The sequence below is a fragment of the Myodes glareolus genome, chromosome X, assembly GCF_982192425.1.
Source record: "Myodes glareolus chromosome X, mMyoGla1.1, whole genome shotgun sequence".
Taxonomy (NCBI): Eukaryota; Metazoa; Chordata; class Mammalia; order Rodentia; family Cricetidae; genus Myodes; species Myodes glareolus.
In genome coordinates this window covers 71,882,653-71,897,534 of record NC_142053.1, presented here as the reverse complement: position 1 = coordinate 71,897,534, position 14,882 = coordinate 71,882,653, and the positions used below count along the sequence as shown (strand labels likewise).

Genomic DNA, 14,882 nt, shown 5'->3' with positions numbered 1-14,882 from the left:
TGCAGCTATTGGGAAAATGATTCCAAATGCAAAATTGTTTCTGTAAGAACAACTAACACCCATAAATGCAGGATGAAAACGGGATTTAGCTATTTTTCTTCTTTCTTTATTTTTTCACTATCCTGTTCTGTGGGACAGTCTTAGAAAATTAAGATAGTTCGTTACAATCTTGATTTTGAAACCTTCATGACAATACCTACTAAAACATTACCAATATATATAAATATTAAACTTGCTAAATTATTTAAATTAGATAATGTCCTTAGGAATACACATGGAGGTAAGGGACTGTGTAATTTAAACATATAGTATGGAGAAAGATTATGATCAAGTCATTATAAAGGAAAGAAAACTCATTGAATTGATCTTATTTATTCTGGTAACTGGGTGAAAGGATGCATTGTGTCCTTGTTTATCAGGTCAAAGAATAAGCACTGGATGAGGTCTACAGGCAAGAGTACTTTCGGCCATTTTCCACTGTTGTAGTGTATTTGCTGCCTGCACCCATGTTCCCCTCACCTCTATGGTACACGCACTGCACCAGGTATTCTCTGTGACCTCATAATGGACCATTGTAAGTTGCTCAGGCACTGGAGGGGAACAACTGGGGTCAGAGCCATTAGCAGGCTGCCCAGAGCAGGAACTCTGGCCTCTCCGGGCAGCATTGATTCCCAGCAGTTGTGTGGCCTCCAGGCACCACATCCTCCCCACAAGGACAGCAGATTCTCTAGCTCGGTACAGAACATCAACCAAGACCCCAAGAAGCCGGAATTGTGCAGCTCCTCAGGTACAGGTGAAAAGCTGATGTCCCTAGACCCTAACTATCTCTCTACCCTATTAACCTTCCTGAACCAATCCAGCTCTCATTGTAACCCAGCTCTGGCCCCAACCATATGCCCACCCTGGACTTCCACAACTGTTTGCGTCCTGGTATCACCAAAGCCGTCTACTACTTGTCAGGCTTAGTATGAAGGACTCCCCGATCACATTGTGGGGACCATGGCTCTTAAGCGTATCCAAAAAGAACTCTTGGACCTGGTTCATGACCCTCCAGCCCAATACTCTGCAGGCCCAGTCGGAGAAGATCTGTTTCACTGGCAAGCAACCATAATGGGGCCTGAAGACAGCCCCTACCAAAGAGGGGTCTTTTTCCTGGTCATTCATTTCCCAACGGATTATCCATTCAAACCACCCAAGATCGCATTCACCACACGAATTTACCATCCGAATATCAACAGAAAGGGAAGCATCTGTCTTGACATACTGGGATCTGAGTGGTCACCAGCACTGACAATTTCTCAAGATCTCCGAACCTGGAAGATCCATTGGTTCCTGAAATTGCGAAAGTCTACCGCACGGACAAGACAAAGTATGAAAGACTGGCTAGAGAGTGGACTGAGAAATTTGCTATGTGATTTCAACATGTAATCCCATGGCCTTAGTAATAAAAGCAACACTGGTGGTTAAGTTAATTGGTTGTATTTTGTTTATTTTCTATGGAATGAAACTTTGCTTATTCCTTTGAGCACATATTGCATGTCTTTCAAGCAGACCAAAGGGGAAAGTGGAGAGACAATGGCATAGAGAAGAGGTGGTGGGTGGTGGACGAAGGGCATAGGGGAGGAGATTGGTGGAAGATAGAGAGTGGGGTGGGGGGTATGATATGGTAAAGAGTGGTGTGGGAAAATGTGTAAGATCAGTTTCTGTTTAAATTTCACTAAAAGATTTCCTTATTGATTCAGGATTGGAGAACACAGAAGAATAAGATGATAGCTTTAGTTGACAAAATCAGTTCAACCAACCAGTGGGGGAAACATTATGAGACAGTATCTTACTATGTAGTTGATACTGGCCTTGTTCTCATAAGATAGGTATGTATGCTCACATCAAATAACCCACCTTCATGCCTCAACATTCCCACTTTTGAAATTACAGGCATGCACCACAGTGCCCAAACCCACTTGGAAGATATTTTGAAGTTTTTTTTTTTAAATAGAAGCATTCAAATAGCACATTTTGTTATCATTGTTTCTTTTTTGAAATTCCTTGCATAATTTAGTCCCTCTCTATTGACAAGGAATAATGACAAATAGATCAAAGAAGTAAAGCTGGATTAGAGATTACCAATGAATACAGTTTTATTCTTAAAACAACTCTAATCCAGTTCTGTAAATATTTTGTAAAATTAATATATTTATATGAAATAATTGATCAGTAATGGTCAAAAAATGTTCCAACTGTTATTTAAAATATTTCTTATTTTAAAATGTATACATTATCTACAAGAGTCAACAAAAAAAAAAGTAAAAGAAAATTTCAAACATATATACAATGTGTTTTGGTTATATCCATCACCAGTAGCTCCTTCCAGCTCTATAAGGATTCCTCCAACCCGTCTTCCTCCGGACTTCATGCTATCTTTTTAATAGCCCACTGAGTTCAATTAGAAATGCTCATATGCACATAGGGGTGGGACTATCCAGTGAAGCATTGGCAACCTCAGCAGCCACAGCCCCAAGAAGAATATGCCCTTACCATTCAACATCTGCCAATAATTCCTCAGCTAGGGAACTCCTCCTCAGTCCATGTTGGAATTTCTACTGGATAGATCTTGTGCAGATCTCAGGCAGGCATCACAACTGCTGTGAGGTCAGGTATGCAGTGGCCAATTCATACTAAGAATCCAGTATTTCACCACTGTAATCCCCATTACCCAATTTTTATATTTCACCCCTTTTTCTGAGAGATTCCCTGAGGGTTTGAGGGGGGAATATTGATATATTCTCATAATTTTTATTATGAATCTTTACATAAATCATTACACACTCAAAAAAATAAGAAGAAAGTTCTCTGGCAAAAGTTGAGAGTAGCACAAGTTTATGGGTATAAACAAATATTTAAAAGACAGTTTGACAACCTGACCATTTAGTACAACAATAGTAGGTTTATTCTTCCTTAGGGCCTATGCCCTCCCCAGTCATAGGTTTTTGACAAGGTTTATGAGAATCTCTCTAGTGAGACAGTCAGAAAGTGATTGGTTACTTCCACAACCACGATGCTACTGTTGCATCAGTGGGTATGTCTTGCCTGACAGGTCAATATTGTAGCCTCCAGTGCCCATTAAAGGTAAAGTCATTAATGTCTTTTCTCCCTCAGCAGCCTACAGCATAACACCTTCCAGCACTACTGAATCTAGCTGGTGTATGCAGAGTTACCTTTTCAGTTTGAGATTGATATCTCTAGTCAGTGAATAGATACCTGAAAATGAATCTGTACAGTTTTGGGAGAGACGGGCAGAGTGATGGGTGCTCCTGGATGAGAGATAAAGATCTTCATTAGTCATGACCCAACAGGTAGCATGAGATTCTCTAATGTCAGTTCCCCTCACTGTCGACATAGGTTTTTATTCTTTTGTGTCTAGAATTACTTCCCAAGGTCTCTCAGGTTTTATGTGGATGTAGTTATCCACTTTGGCACCATTATATTGACAGAGGTTTCTGTTTCTCTGGGTTTGGCAGCTGTTCAGTCCCAAAGAAACACGCAGAGGTCTACATTACTATAAACTGGTTGACCTATTAGCTCGGACTTCTTATTAACTCTTACATCTTAAATTAACCCTTAATTCTTGTCTGTGTTACCCTATGACTTGGTACCTTTTATCAGTGAGGCATTCTCATCTTAATTCCTCTGCATCTGGGTAATAACTGCAGACTGAGCCTTTCCTCTTCCTAGAATTCTCCTATTCTTGTCACCCTGCCTCTACTTCCTGCCTGGTTGCCCCACCTATACTTTTTGCCTGGCTACTGGCCAATCAGGGTTTTATTAAACCAACACAAGTGACAAATCTTTACAGGTTACAAGACCATTGTCTAACAGCACCTCACCATCCCCAAATCCAGGAGTGTAGACCTGGTGAGTACTGCACACACTCTTTTGGTGTTGCAGTTGAGAAGCCACTAGAATTTTTAGGACTGCTGTCAGGCTTGCCCAAACTTTAATCCAGTGGTACACTTTCTATTAGCCTAAATCAGGCAAAAACCTGTTCTCTACACGGGAGTAACCGCTATCCTCCAAAACAGTTTTTACATTTAATTGTTTATTCTTCTCTCACACATTACATTACAACTGCAGTTTCTCCTCCCTTCTCTCCTCCCAACCCTCCACCTCTACTCTCCCCCAGATTCACCCCTCTTTACTCCCCTTCAGAAATGGGCAGGCCTCCCGGGGATATCAAACAAACATGGCATAACAAGTTACAATATAACTAGGCACAAACCCTCATATCAAGGCTTGGATATGACAACCTAGTAAAAAGAAAAGGGTCCCAAAAGTAGTCAAAATCATATTTTAATGCAACTTTTAAAAAATAGAGTATATATTCAATATAACTCAGAACTTTTGAGAATTCCACTTTGTAAACCCAACACAAGTAATACAATTATTTTCAGTTTTTGTTTACATTTAACAATACTGTGCAATAAAATCAGATTATTAAAGAGCACTAAGATGTCTGTAAGAAAATTTACAGTTTAAATTTTAAAAATCAGTAGTCCAAGAAAATACTATCAGAAGGTATACAAAGATCCTATGGAGAATTGCAGTCTGATGGTATCTGTTTGAACCTACTTGGCAACAGAAGAAAATTTTTCATTAAAATGTTAGTGTTTATGGAAAAATCCTAATTCAATTAGAATGTGTATACCTATGGATGATCCCTCAGTATAATAAACAAATTTCTACCATAATGATATTTGATAATTTAATATATTAATTTTAGTAGTTAAGTATAGTAAAATTTTAAATTTTTACTTTCTAACAGTAGATTTGCAAAGTTCAAGCAAGAAAAGTTACTTTTGTACTACATTTTCCTTATCCATCCTTCAGTTGAGGGGCATCTAGGTTCTTTCCAGGTTCTGACTCTTACAAATAATGCTGCTATGAACATAGTTGAACAAATGTCCTTGTGGTACAATATATCCTTTGGATATATACCCAAAGGTGGCATTGCTGAGTCTTGGGATAGATTGATTCCTAGTTTTCTGAAAAATTGCTATACAGATTTCCAAACCAACTATATAAGTTTACACTCCCACCAGCAGTGAAGGAGTACATTACCTCACATCCTCTCAAGCATAAGCTGTCATCAGCATTTTTGATCTTGGCCATTCTGACAGGTATAAGGTGCAATCTCAGAGTTGTTTTGATTTGCATTTCTCTGATGGGTAAGGGTGTTGAGCATTTCCTTAAATGTCTTTAAGTAATTTTAGATTTGTCTGTTTAGATCTCTCTGTTTAGGTCTGTATCCCATTTTTTATTAGATTATTTGTTCTTTTGATACCAAGTTTCTTGAGTTCTTTGTATATTTTGGAGATTAGTCCTTTTTCCGATGTGGGGTTGGTGCAGATATTTTCCCATTCTATAGGATGCCATTTTGTCTTATTGACCATCATTTTGGAAAAAAAAAAACAGGATAGCCAAAATTATCCTGTATAATAAAGGAATTTCTGGAGGCATCATAATCTCTTTCTTTAAACTCTACTGTAGAGTTACAGTGCTGAAAACAGTCCTGGTATTGACATAAAAACAGACAGGAGGATCAAAGGAACCTTATCAAAGACCCAGATATCAATCTCCCCACCAAGTAGCACCTGATTTTTGACAAAGAAGCTCAAAATATAAAATGGAAAAAAGAAAGCATACTCAACAAATGGTGCTGGCATAACTGGATATCAACATGTAGAAGAATAAAAATAAATTCATATCTATTGCCATGCACAAAATTCAAGTTCAAATGGATCAAAGACATCAACATAAAGCCAACCACACTAAACCTCATAGAAGAGAAAGTGGGAAGTACACTTGAACACATTGAAACAGGAGACTACTTCCTAAATATAACCACAGGAAAACATATTTTTAATCTCTTACTGTTTTCATAAATATTTAAAATGATTTATTTGGATGCAGAAAATGTTATTGAGATATTTTTGATAAATGTCAGATTTTTATGAGCCAGAAAAAAATGAAACTGCATAGAAAAATGAATTTATACTAGACATTGGTGTGGGAGAATTGTCTGTATTCTGTCAATCATATTTTAATAAAACGCTGATTGGCCAGGCAGGCAGTATAGGCAGGAAAGCCAGACAGGAAGTAGAGGTGGAGCAAAGAGACTGGGAGTATTCTAGGAAGCTCCCTCTGCCACTCCTGCGCAGACCACCGAAGAGGCAGCATGTAACATGCCCAGCTGAGAAAGGTACGGAGCCATGTGGCTAATGTAGATAACGATAATGGGGTAACATAAGTTATAAGAGTAAACAAGAAGCCTGACCTAATGGGCCAATCAGTTTATAACCTTATGGAGTCCTGTGTGTGATTTCTCTTTGGGGTACCGAGCGGGACGGAAACCCCAACAAGCCGGCCCCTTCAAGTTACAAGACATTTTTCTTTTTTCTTGCATGCTCATATACTAGTATTTTTTTCAACATATTTTAATGTTTACATTTTTAAGAATTCTTTGTAAAATGTAAATTTTAGCACCTTACTTATAATTATGTTTTTAAATGGGCAATGGAGGAATGATAGATTTGTAAAGGTGTTTAAAAACCGATAAAAAATCTAAATCAAATGAAATATGGAATATTTTAATTTTGTCATATGCCAAACTATAAAACACAAAATTTATTTTCCTAAACATTAACTCTAATCCTAAGCACTGCTGTGTAATTAAACACAGTAATGAAAATATTCTGTACACTATCTAATAGAGTAGTGTATTACTTTTCTGTGACAAAATACTGGCAAGAAACAACTTATGGGAGGAGATATTTATTTTGACTTATTGTATATGAAGGGTTATAACCCAACACAGCAGAGTAAGTGTGGTCACAGAAATGAAAATGGCTGGTTATGTTGTATTTACATTCAATTTATAGTCAAGAAGCAGACAGCAGACAGAAGTGGATCTGGGCTATCAAACCTTAAGGTGTATCCCTCATATGTAAGTTCTTTCAACAGATTTCTACCTCCTAGAAGTTCTAAAAAAAAGTTCTAAAATTTTCTAAAACTGCACCACCAGGTGGATACCAAATGTTCAGATGCATTAGTTCAAGTATGTTAGACATTTCACATTCAAATCACAGCCTTCTGCCTCTAATCCCTATGAGCTAATGCCATCTTAAAATACAAAACACATTTTTTCTAACTTTATAAGTCGCTGTAGAGACTTTAACTGTGCTTTTAACAGCTACAACACTGTTTAAAATCCCAAAGAATCTTCTGAGACTTAAGGAAGTCTCTTAACTGTGATCTCTTGTAAAGTTACAAAAATGCTACATATTTCATCTTATAAAGGCCTGAATTAAACACCCCTATTCCAAAAGGGAAGAATGGAGATATAGCAAAAAAAAAGACTGGAGAAAAGAAAGAGGCATCTGTGCTCAAATGCATTCCAGCAACCATGCCTATCCATCTCTGTCACCTGGGTAAAGCCAGCTCTACTCCTGCATGCTCCTTTCAGCATACATGCAGCTTTCTTTGCCATATATCCCACGATCCTGGTATCTTCAGCATTGTGGGGTCTCTTGGAACTTAGGCTTCACATTTACCACTTCACCCAGTGTCCTCCTTGCAGGGAGTATGATCATATCACACACCTCTTGGCATCATGGCTTTTCATATCCCTAGTAAAAGCCTTGATGACTCACTCACTCATGTATTTCATGTCTGCAAAGCAGGTACCTATAGAAGATGCTGTCAAATTCTCCTGTCTGCTCAAACTGTAGTCTGCCCCTTGTGCTAGGTGATATTGTTGTACCCTGAAAACAAAACAATACTTCCCTAGGCAGTTATTTTTGAGCAAAATACTCCTTCAGTAGTGTTCTCAATTCATGCTCACTCCTTTAAATGAATTTGCACTTTTATAAGTTAGCAGTTTCAAGAGGTGAGACCTTACCCTCTTTCTTATTTCAGTACAGAGCACGACCCACCTTCTGTGTCTTAGGCCCCCACCCCATTATGTATGTAGTGAAATGGGGTTTTACTCTGTAGCTCTGGCTGGTCTGGGACTCACACTGTAGACCAAGTTGGCCTAGAACTCACAGAGATCCATCTACCTGTATTTGGTTCTTGAGTGCTGCTGGGATTAAATTACACCGGCAAATTCTAGCTAGGTTTATCTGTATTGTGCCAATCAGTGTAACAATTAAAATTCCTTTCACTCCTGCCTTATCAGAAACTTTAAACTTGTTCATATACCTTTATTCACTAAACTTCACATATACACTTCTCATTTTTGTACCTTGCTTATTGTATTGCCTTTTCTCACAGTAGACCTGGACAAATGGTAGTTGTGCCATACCCCGAATACTATCTGATCTTGAAATTTCCTCCACCAAACAAATTAATCCACTACCTTTCAGGGTACAGGCAGAATGGAGTCAGATACTTGATGTAACTTGATGTAACTTGATGTAACATGAATGTCCTCTCTCACAGTTCCTGAGAGAGTCCTTATTCCTTCTCATGAGCTGCACCTTTGTTATGTATGTTTCTTCTGGTATTCTGAACTCCCAGCAGAATGCCCCATGAAGTTCTGTTTATAGCATTGTAGGGCATCTTTATCATGCAACTCCAAGTTCTTCCACATTTCCTCAAACAGACCCATACAAAGGCCTACAAACCACATGGTCAAGTTTAGCATAGCAACATTCCCATTCCTCAGTAACAAATTTCTTTATTAGTTGTTTTTCTCATTGCTAAAACCAAATATATGACTAGAAACAACTGAAAAGAGGAATGCTTTGTTTTGGGACTAGTTTAAAAGTCCATCATAGTTGAGAGGCATGGCAATTTGGAACATGTACTATCTAGTCATGTTGCATTCATAGTCAGGAATCAGAACAGAAGAAGAATGTTTATCACAAATCCAGGAAAGGCCTTCCCCAGAAACTCACTTCAGCAAGTAAATGTTTACCTGAAAGTGGCCACTAGTCACACTGTCAAATACTAGAAATTAAGAAAGAAAACAAGAGCTCCAATTTTATCTAGTTTTCTCTTTGCATGGTTTCAAGAAAATAAAATTCTATTTTATTTTATGTGCAGCTTGAAAATTTTAATAAAATCTTAATATTAGGATATGTGACTGTAAAATATGAATAAAATTTCTATCCTCATTACTATAGGTAATTGATTTAATAGACAACCCTGTAAAGAATGTGTATTATATTTTCAAGAAGTTAAATACAACCAGCTGAGAAATCATTCTAGCCAGAAATTTTAAAATTATAGTCTGTCATCAAGAAACAGAAATCTGTTTTGTATACATAACTTATCATTAATAAGGACTTTAAAAGACAATAATTACACAGTATTATAATTTTCACTGTTAAAGTCCAATTTATAGTTCATAATTATTTTGTCCTTACTATTTTGCTTAAAACTCTGTATTTTTTAAACAAATCCACATGATAGTAAAATCTTGGGGCTAAACAAAGGAAAATAGACATTTTGAGATAGTCATAGTTAACATGCCAGAAAGGCAGTAGTGTTTCTTATAAAAGCGTTTAAAAGTCTTTAAAATTCAAAGTGGTTACTTCTTTTATATATATATATATATTTCCATTCAAAAATTTCCACTTCCCCCCCTCCTCCCATTCCTCTCCCACTCCCCTACTTACCCTCTTCCCTCTCCCCAGCCTTAACAGAGGGCAGGGTACCCAGCCCTGTGGGAAGTACAAGGCCCTCCCCCCTCCATGCAGGCCTAGGAAACTGTGCATCCAAATAGACTAGGGTCCCAAAAAGGCAGTACATGCAGTAGAAACAAGTCCCAGTGCCTTTATCAATGGCTTCCCAGTTAGCCCCCATTGTCAGCCACCTTCAGAGAGTCAGTTTGATCACATACTCGTTCAGTCCTAGTCCAGCTGGATTTGGTGAGCTCCCATTAGAACAGGCACACTGTCTCAGTGGGTGGACCAACCCCTCGCGGTCCTGACTTCCTTGCTTATCTTCTCCCTCCTTCTGCTCTTCAACTGGACCTTGGGAGCTCAGTCCAGTGCTCTGATGTGGGTCTCTGTCTCTATCTCCATCCATGACCGGATGAAGATTCTATGATGATATTCAAGATAATCATCAGTGTGATTATGGGGCAAGGCCAGTTCAGGTACCCTCTCCTCTGCTGCCCAAGGACCTAGCTGGGGAGATCCTCTTGGACACCTGGGATCCCCTCTAGAGCCAAATCTCTTGCCAACCCTAAAATGGCTCCCTTAATTAAGATATCTTCTTCCCTGCTCCTATATCTGCCCTTCTTCCAACTGAACCCTCTCACTCCCCAAGCTCTCCCTAATCCTTCCCTTCTCCCTTCTCTCTCCCCTCTCCCCTTCCCCCAATCCTACCCAACCCAAACCCCCACCCCCATGCTCCCAACTTTTGCCCGGCAATCTTGTCTGCTTCCAATTTCCACAAGGATCTATATATGTTTTTCTTTGGGTTCAGCTTGTTATTTGGATTCTCTAAGCTTCTGAACTATAGGCTCAATGTCCTTTTTATATGGCTAGATTTCACTAATGAGTGAGTACATACCATATTCATATTTTTGGGTCTGGGCTATCTCACTCAGGATAAGTTTTCTATTTCCATCCATTTGCATGCAAAATTCAAGATGTCATTGTTTTTTACCGCTGAGTAGTACTCTAATGTGTATATATTCTACACTTTATCCATTCTTCCATTGAGGGGCATCTAGGTTGTTTCCAGGTTCTGGCTATTACAAATAGTGCTTCTATGAACATAGTTGAACAAATGCTTTTGTAGTATGATTGGGCATCTCTTGGGTATATTCCCAAGAGTCGTATTGCTGGATCCTGAGGTATGTTGATGTTCAATTTCCTGAGAAACTGCCACACTGATTTCCAGTGGTTGCACAAGTTTGCATTCCCACCAGCAAAGGATGAGTGTTCCCCTTAGTCCACATCCTCTCCAGCGTAGGCTATCATTGGTGTTTTTGATTTTAGCCATTCTGACAGGTGTAAGATGGTACCTCGAAGTTGTTTTGATTTGCATTTCCCTGATAGCTAAAGAAGTTAAACATGACCTTAAGTATCTTTTGGCCATTTGAACTTCTTCTGTTGAGAATTCTCAGTTCAGTTAGTACCCCCATTTTTAACTGGGTTATTTTGAATTTTAATGTCTAGTTTCTTGAGTTCTTTGTATATTTTGGAGATCAGACCTTTGTCTGATGAGGGGTTATTGAAGATCTTCTTCCATTCAGTAGGATGCCTTTTTGTCTTAATGACAGTGTCCTTTGCTTTACAGAAGCTTCTCAACTTCAGGAGGTCCCATTTATTCATTGTTGCACTCATTGTCTGTGTTACTGGTATTATACATAGAAAGTGGTCTCCTGTGCCCATGTGTTGCAGTCTACTTCCCACTTTCTCTTCCATTAGGTTCAGTGTGGTCGAATTTATATTGAGGTCTTTAATCCATTTGGACTTGAATTTTGTGCATAGTGATAGATATGTAACTATTTTCATTCTTCTACAGGTTGACATCCAGTTATGCCAGCACCATTTGTTGAAGATGCTTTCTTTCTTCCATTGTATACTTTTAGCTCCTTTGTCAAAAAACAGATATTCATAGGTCTGTGGGTTAATATCCAGGTCTTTGATTTGATTACATTGGTCGACGTCTCTGTTTTAATGCCAATACCAAGCTGTTTTCATTACTGTAGCTCTGTAATAGAGTTTGAAGTCAGGGATGGTAATGCTTCCGGAAGTTCCTTTATTGGATAGGATTATTTTGGCTATCCTGGGTTTTTTGTTTTTCCATATAATGTTGATTATTTTTCTCTCAAGGTCTGTGAAGAATTTTGTTGGGATTTTGATGGGGATTGTGTTGAATTTATAGATTGTGTTTGGTAGAATTGCCATTTTTACGATATTGATCCTACCAATCCAAAAGCATGGAAGATCCTTCCATTTTCTGGTGTCCTCAATTTCTTTCTTCAAAGCCTTAAGTTCTTGTCGAATATATCTATTACTTCCTTGGTTAGTGTTACCCCAAGATACTTTATGCTATTTGTGGCTATCGTGAATGGTGAGATTTCTCTGTTTTCCCTCTCTGCTTCTTTGTGGGTTTTTGTTTTGAGTTGATCATGTATCCTGCAACATCAGTGAATGTATTTATCAGCTGTAGGAGATCCGTTGGTAAAGTATTGGGGGTCACTGATATACACTATCATATCATCTGCAAATAATGAAAGTTTGACTGCTTCCTTTCCAAATCGAATCCCCTTGATCTCCTTATGTTGTCTTATTGCTATTGCTAGAATTTAAGCACTATGTTGAAGAGATATGGAGAGAGTGGACAGCCTTTTCTTGTTACCGATTTTAGTGGAATGGCTTTGAGTTTCTCTCCATTTAAGTTGATATTAGCTGTTGGCTTGCTGTATATTGCCTATATTGTATTTAGGTATGATCCTTGTATCCCTAACCTCTCCAAGACCTTTATCATATAGGGGTGTTCAATTTTGTCAAATGCTTTTTCAGCATCTAATAGAATGATTATATGTTTTGTTTTTCCTTTCAGTTGATTTATATAATGGATTATATTGATAGAATTTTGTATGTTGAAACAGCCCTGCATCTCTGGGATGAAGCCTACTTAATTGTAATGGTAATTTTTTGATGTGTTCTTGGATTTGGTTTGCCAGTATTTTATTGAGAATTTTTTCATCGATGTTCATGACCGAGATTGGTCTGTAATTCTCTTTCTTGGTTGAGTCTTTGTGTGGTTTTGGTATCAGGGTAACTGTAGCTTCATAAAAAGAGTTTGGCAATGACCCTTCTGTTTCTATTATGTGAAACACCTTAAGGAGTATAGGTATCAGCTCTTCATGGAAGTTCTGGTAGAATTCTGCATTAAAACCATCTGGTCCTGCACTTTTTTTGGTTGGGAGATTTTTTATGACAGCTTCCATTTCCTCATGACTTATAGATCCATTTAAACTGTTCACCTGGACTTGATTTAATTTTGGTATATAGTACTTATTTTAAAAAAAAAAACTGTCCATTTCATTTTACATTTCCCAACTTTGTGGAATACAGGCTTTTTTTTTATTAAGACCTAAAGATTCTCTGAATTTCCTCAGTGTCTGTTGTTATGTCCCCCTTTTCATTTCTGAACTTGTTAATTTGTGCATTCTCTCTTTGCCTTTTGATTAGTTTGGATAGGGATTTGTCAATCTTGTCAAAGAACCTGCTCTTTGTTTCATTGATTCTTTGGATTGTTTTCTGTGTTTCTATTTTGATTTTAGCCCTCAGTTTGATTATTTCCAGCCTTCTACTCCTCCTGGGTGAGTCTGCTTCCTTTTTTTTCTAGAGCTTTCAGCTGTGCTGTTAAGTCTCTAATGTGAGCTTTCTCCATTTTTTTTAATGTGGGCACTTAGTGCTATGAACTTTCCTCTTAGCACTTTCATAGTGTCCCATAGGTTTGAGTATGTTGTGTCTTTATTTTTGTTGACTTCAAGGAAGACTTTAATTTCTTTCTTTATTTCTTCCCTTACCCAGAGGTGGTTCATTAGTTGACTATTCAGTTTCCATGAGTTTGTAGGCTTTCTGGGAGTAGAATTGTTGAATTCTAACTTTATTCCATGGTGATCCGATAAGACACAGGTGGTTACTAAAATTTTTTTGTACCTGTTGATGTTTGCTTTGTTACTGAGTATGTGATCAATTTTTGAGAGGGTTCCATGAGATGCTAAGAAGAAGGTATATTCTTTCATATTTTGGTGCGGAATGTTCTACAGATATCTGTTAAGTCCATTTGATTCATTATTTTCGTTAGTTCTCTTAATTCTCTATTATGTTTCTGTCTAGTTGACCTGTCCATTGGTGAGAGAAGAGTGTTGAAATCTCCTACTATTAGTGTGTGGGGTTTGATGTGTGCTTTGAGTTTTAGTGATTTTTTTTTTACATATGTGGGTTCTTTTATATTAGGGGCATAGATATTCAGGATTGAGACATTCAATCCTGATGAATTGTTCCTGTTATGAGTATACAATGTTCATCTCCATCTCTTCTGGTTGATTTTAGTTTGAAGTCAATTTTGTTAGATATTAGTAGAGCCACACCCACTTTTTTCTCAAGTCCGTTTGATTGGAAAACCTTTTCCCAACCCTTTACTCTGAGATAATGTCTGCCTTTGTGTTTGAGGTGTGTTTCTTGTAAACAGCAGAATGTTGGATGCTGTTTTCGTATCCAATCTCTTAACCTGTACCTTTTTATAGGTGAATTGAATCCATTGATATTAAGTGATATTAATGACCAGTGGTTATTAACTCCCAGTAATTTTTTTGGTGGTAGAGTTTGTATGTTTTTCTTCTTTGAGTTGTGCTGGTGGAGGGTTGTTAGGTGTCTGTGTTATTATGGGTGTTGTTGGCTTCCTTTAGTTGTGGTTTTCCTTCTAGTACTTTCTGTAACGTTGGGTTTGTGGCTACATTTTTTTTAATTTTGTTTTTATCCTGGAATATCTTGTTTTCTTCATCTATGGTGAAAAAAGCTTTGCTGGGTACAGTAGTCTGGACTTGCATGCATGGTCTCTTAGTGTCTGCAGCACATCTATACAAGACCTTCTGGTAATTCTGATAGGTTTACCTTTATATGTTACTTGACCGTTTACCTTTGTAGCTCTTAATATTTTTTTCTTTATTCTGTATGTCTTGTGTTTTGATTATTATATGGCAAGGGGATAGTTTTTTTGTTTTTTTTTGTTTTGTTTTTTTTTAATCCAGTCTATTCGGTGTTCCGTATGCTTCTTGTACCTTCATAGGAATATCCTTCTTTAGGTTGGGAAAGTTTTCTTCTATAATTTTGTTGTATATATTTTCT

At 37.7% G+C, this 14,882-nt stretch overlaps 1 pseudogene; it reads left to right on the top strand.

Annotated features, from left to right (window-relative positions):
* The first annotated feature begins 425 nt into the window (after positions 1-425).
* On the top strand, positions 426-1,415 carry LOC125389325 (ubiquitin-conjugating enzyme E2 D2-like; annotated as a pseudogene).
* The last annotated feature ends 13,467 nt before the right edge of the window (positions 1,416-14,882 follow it).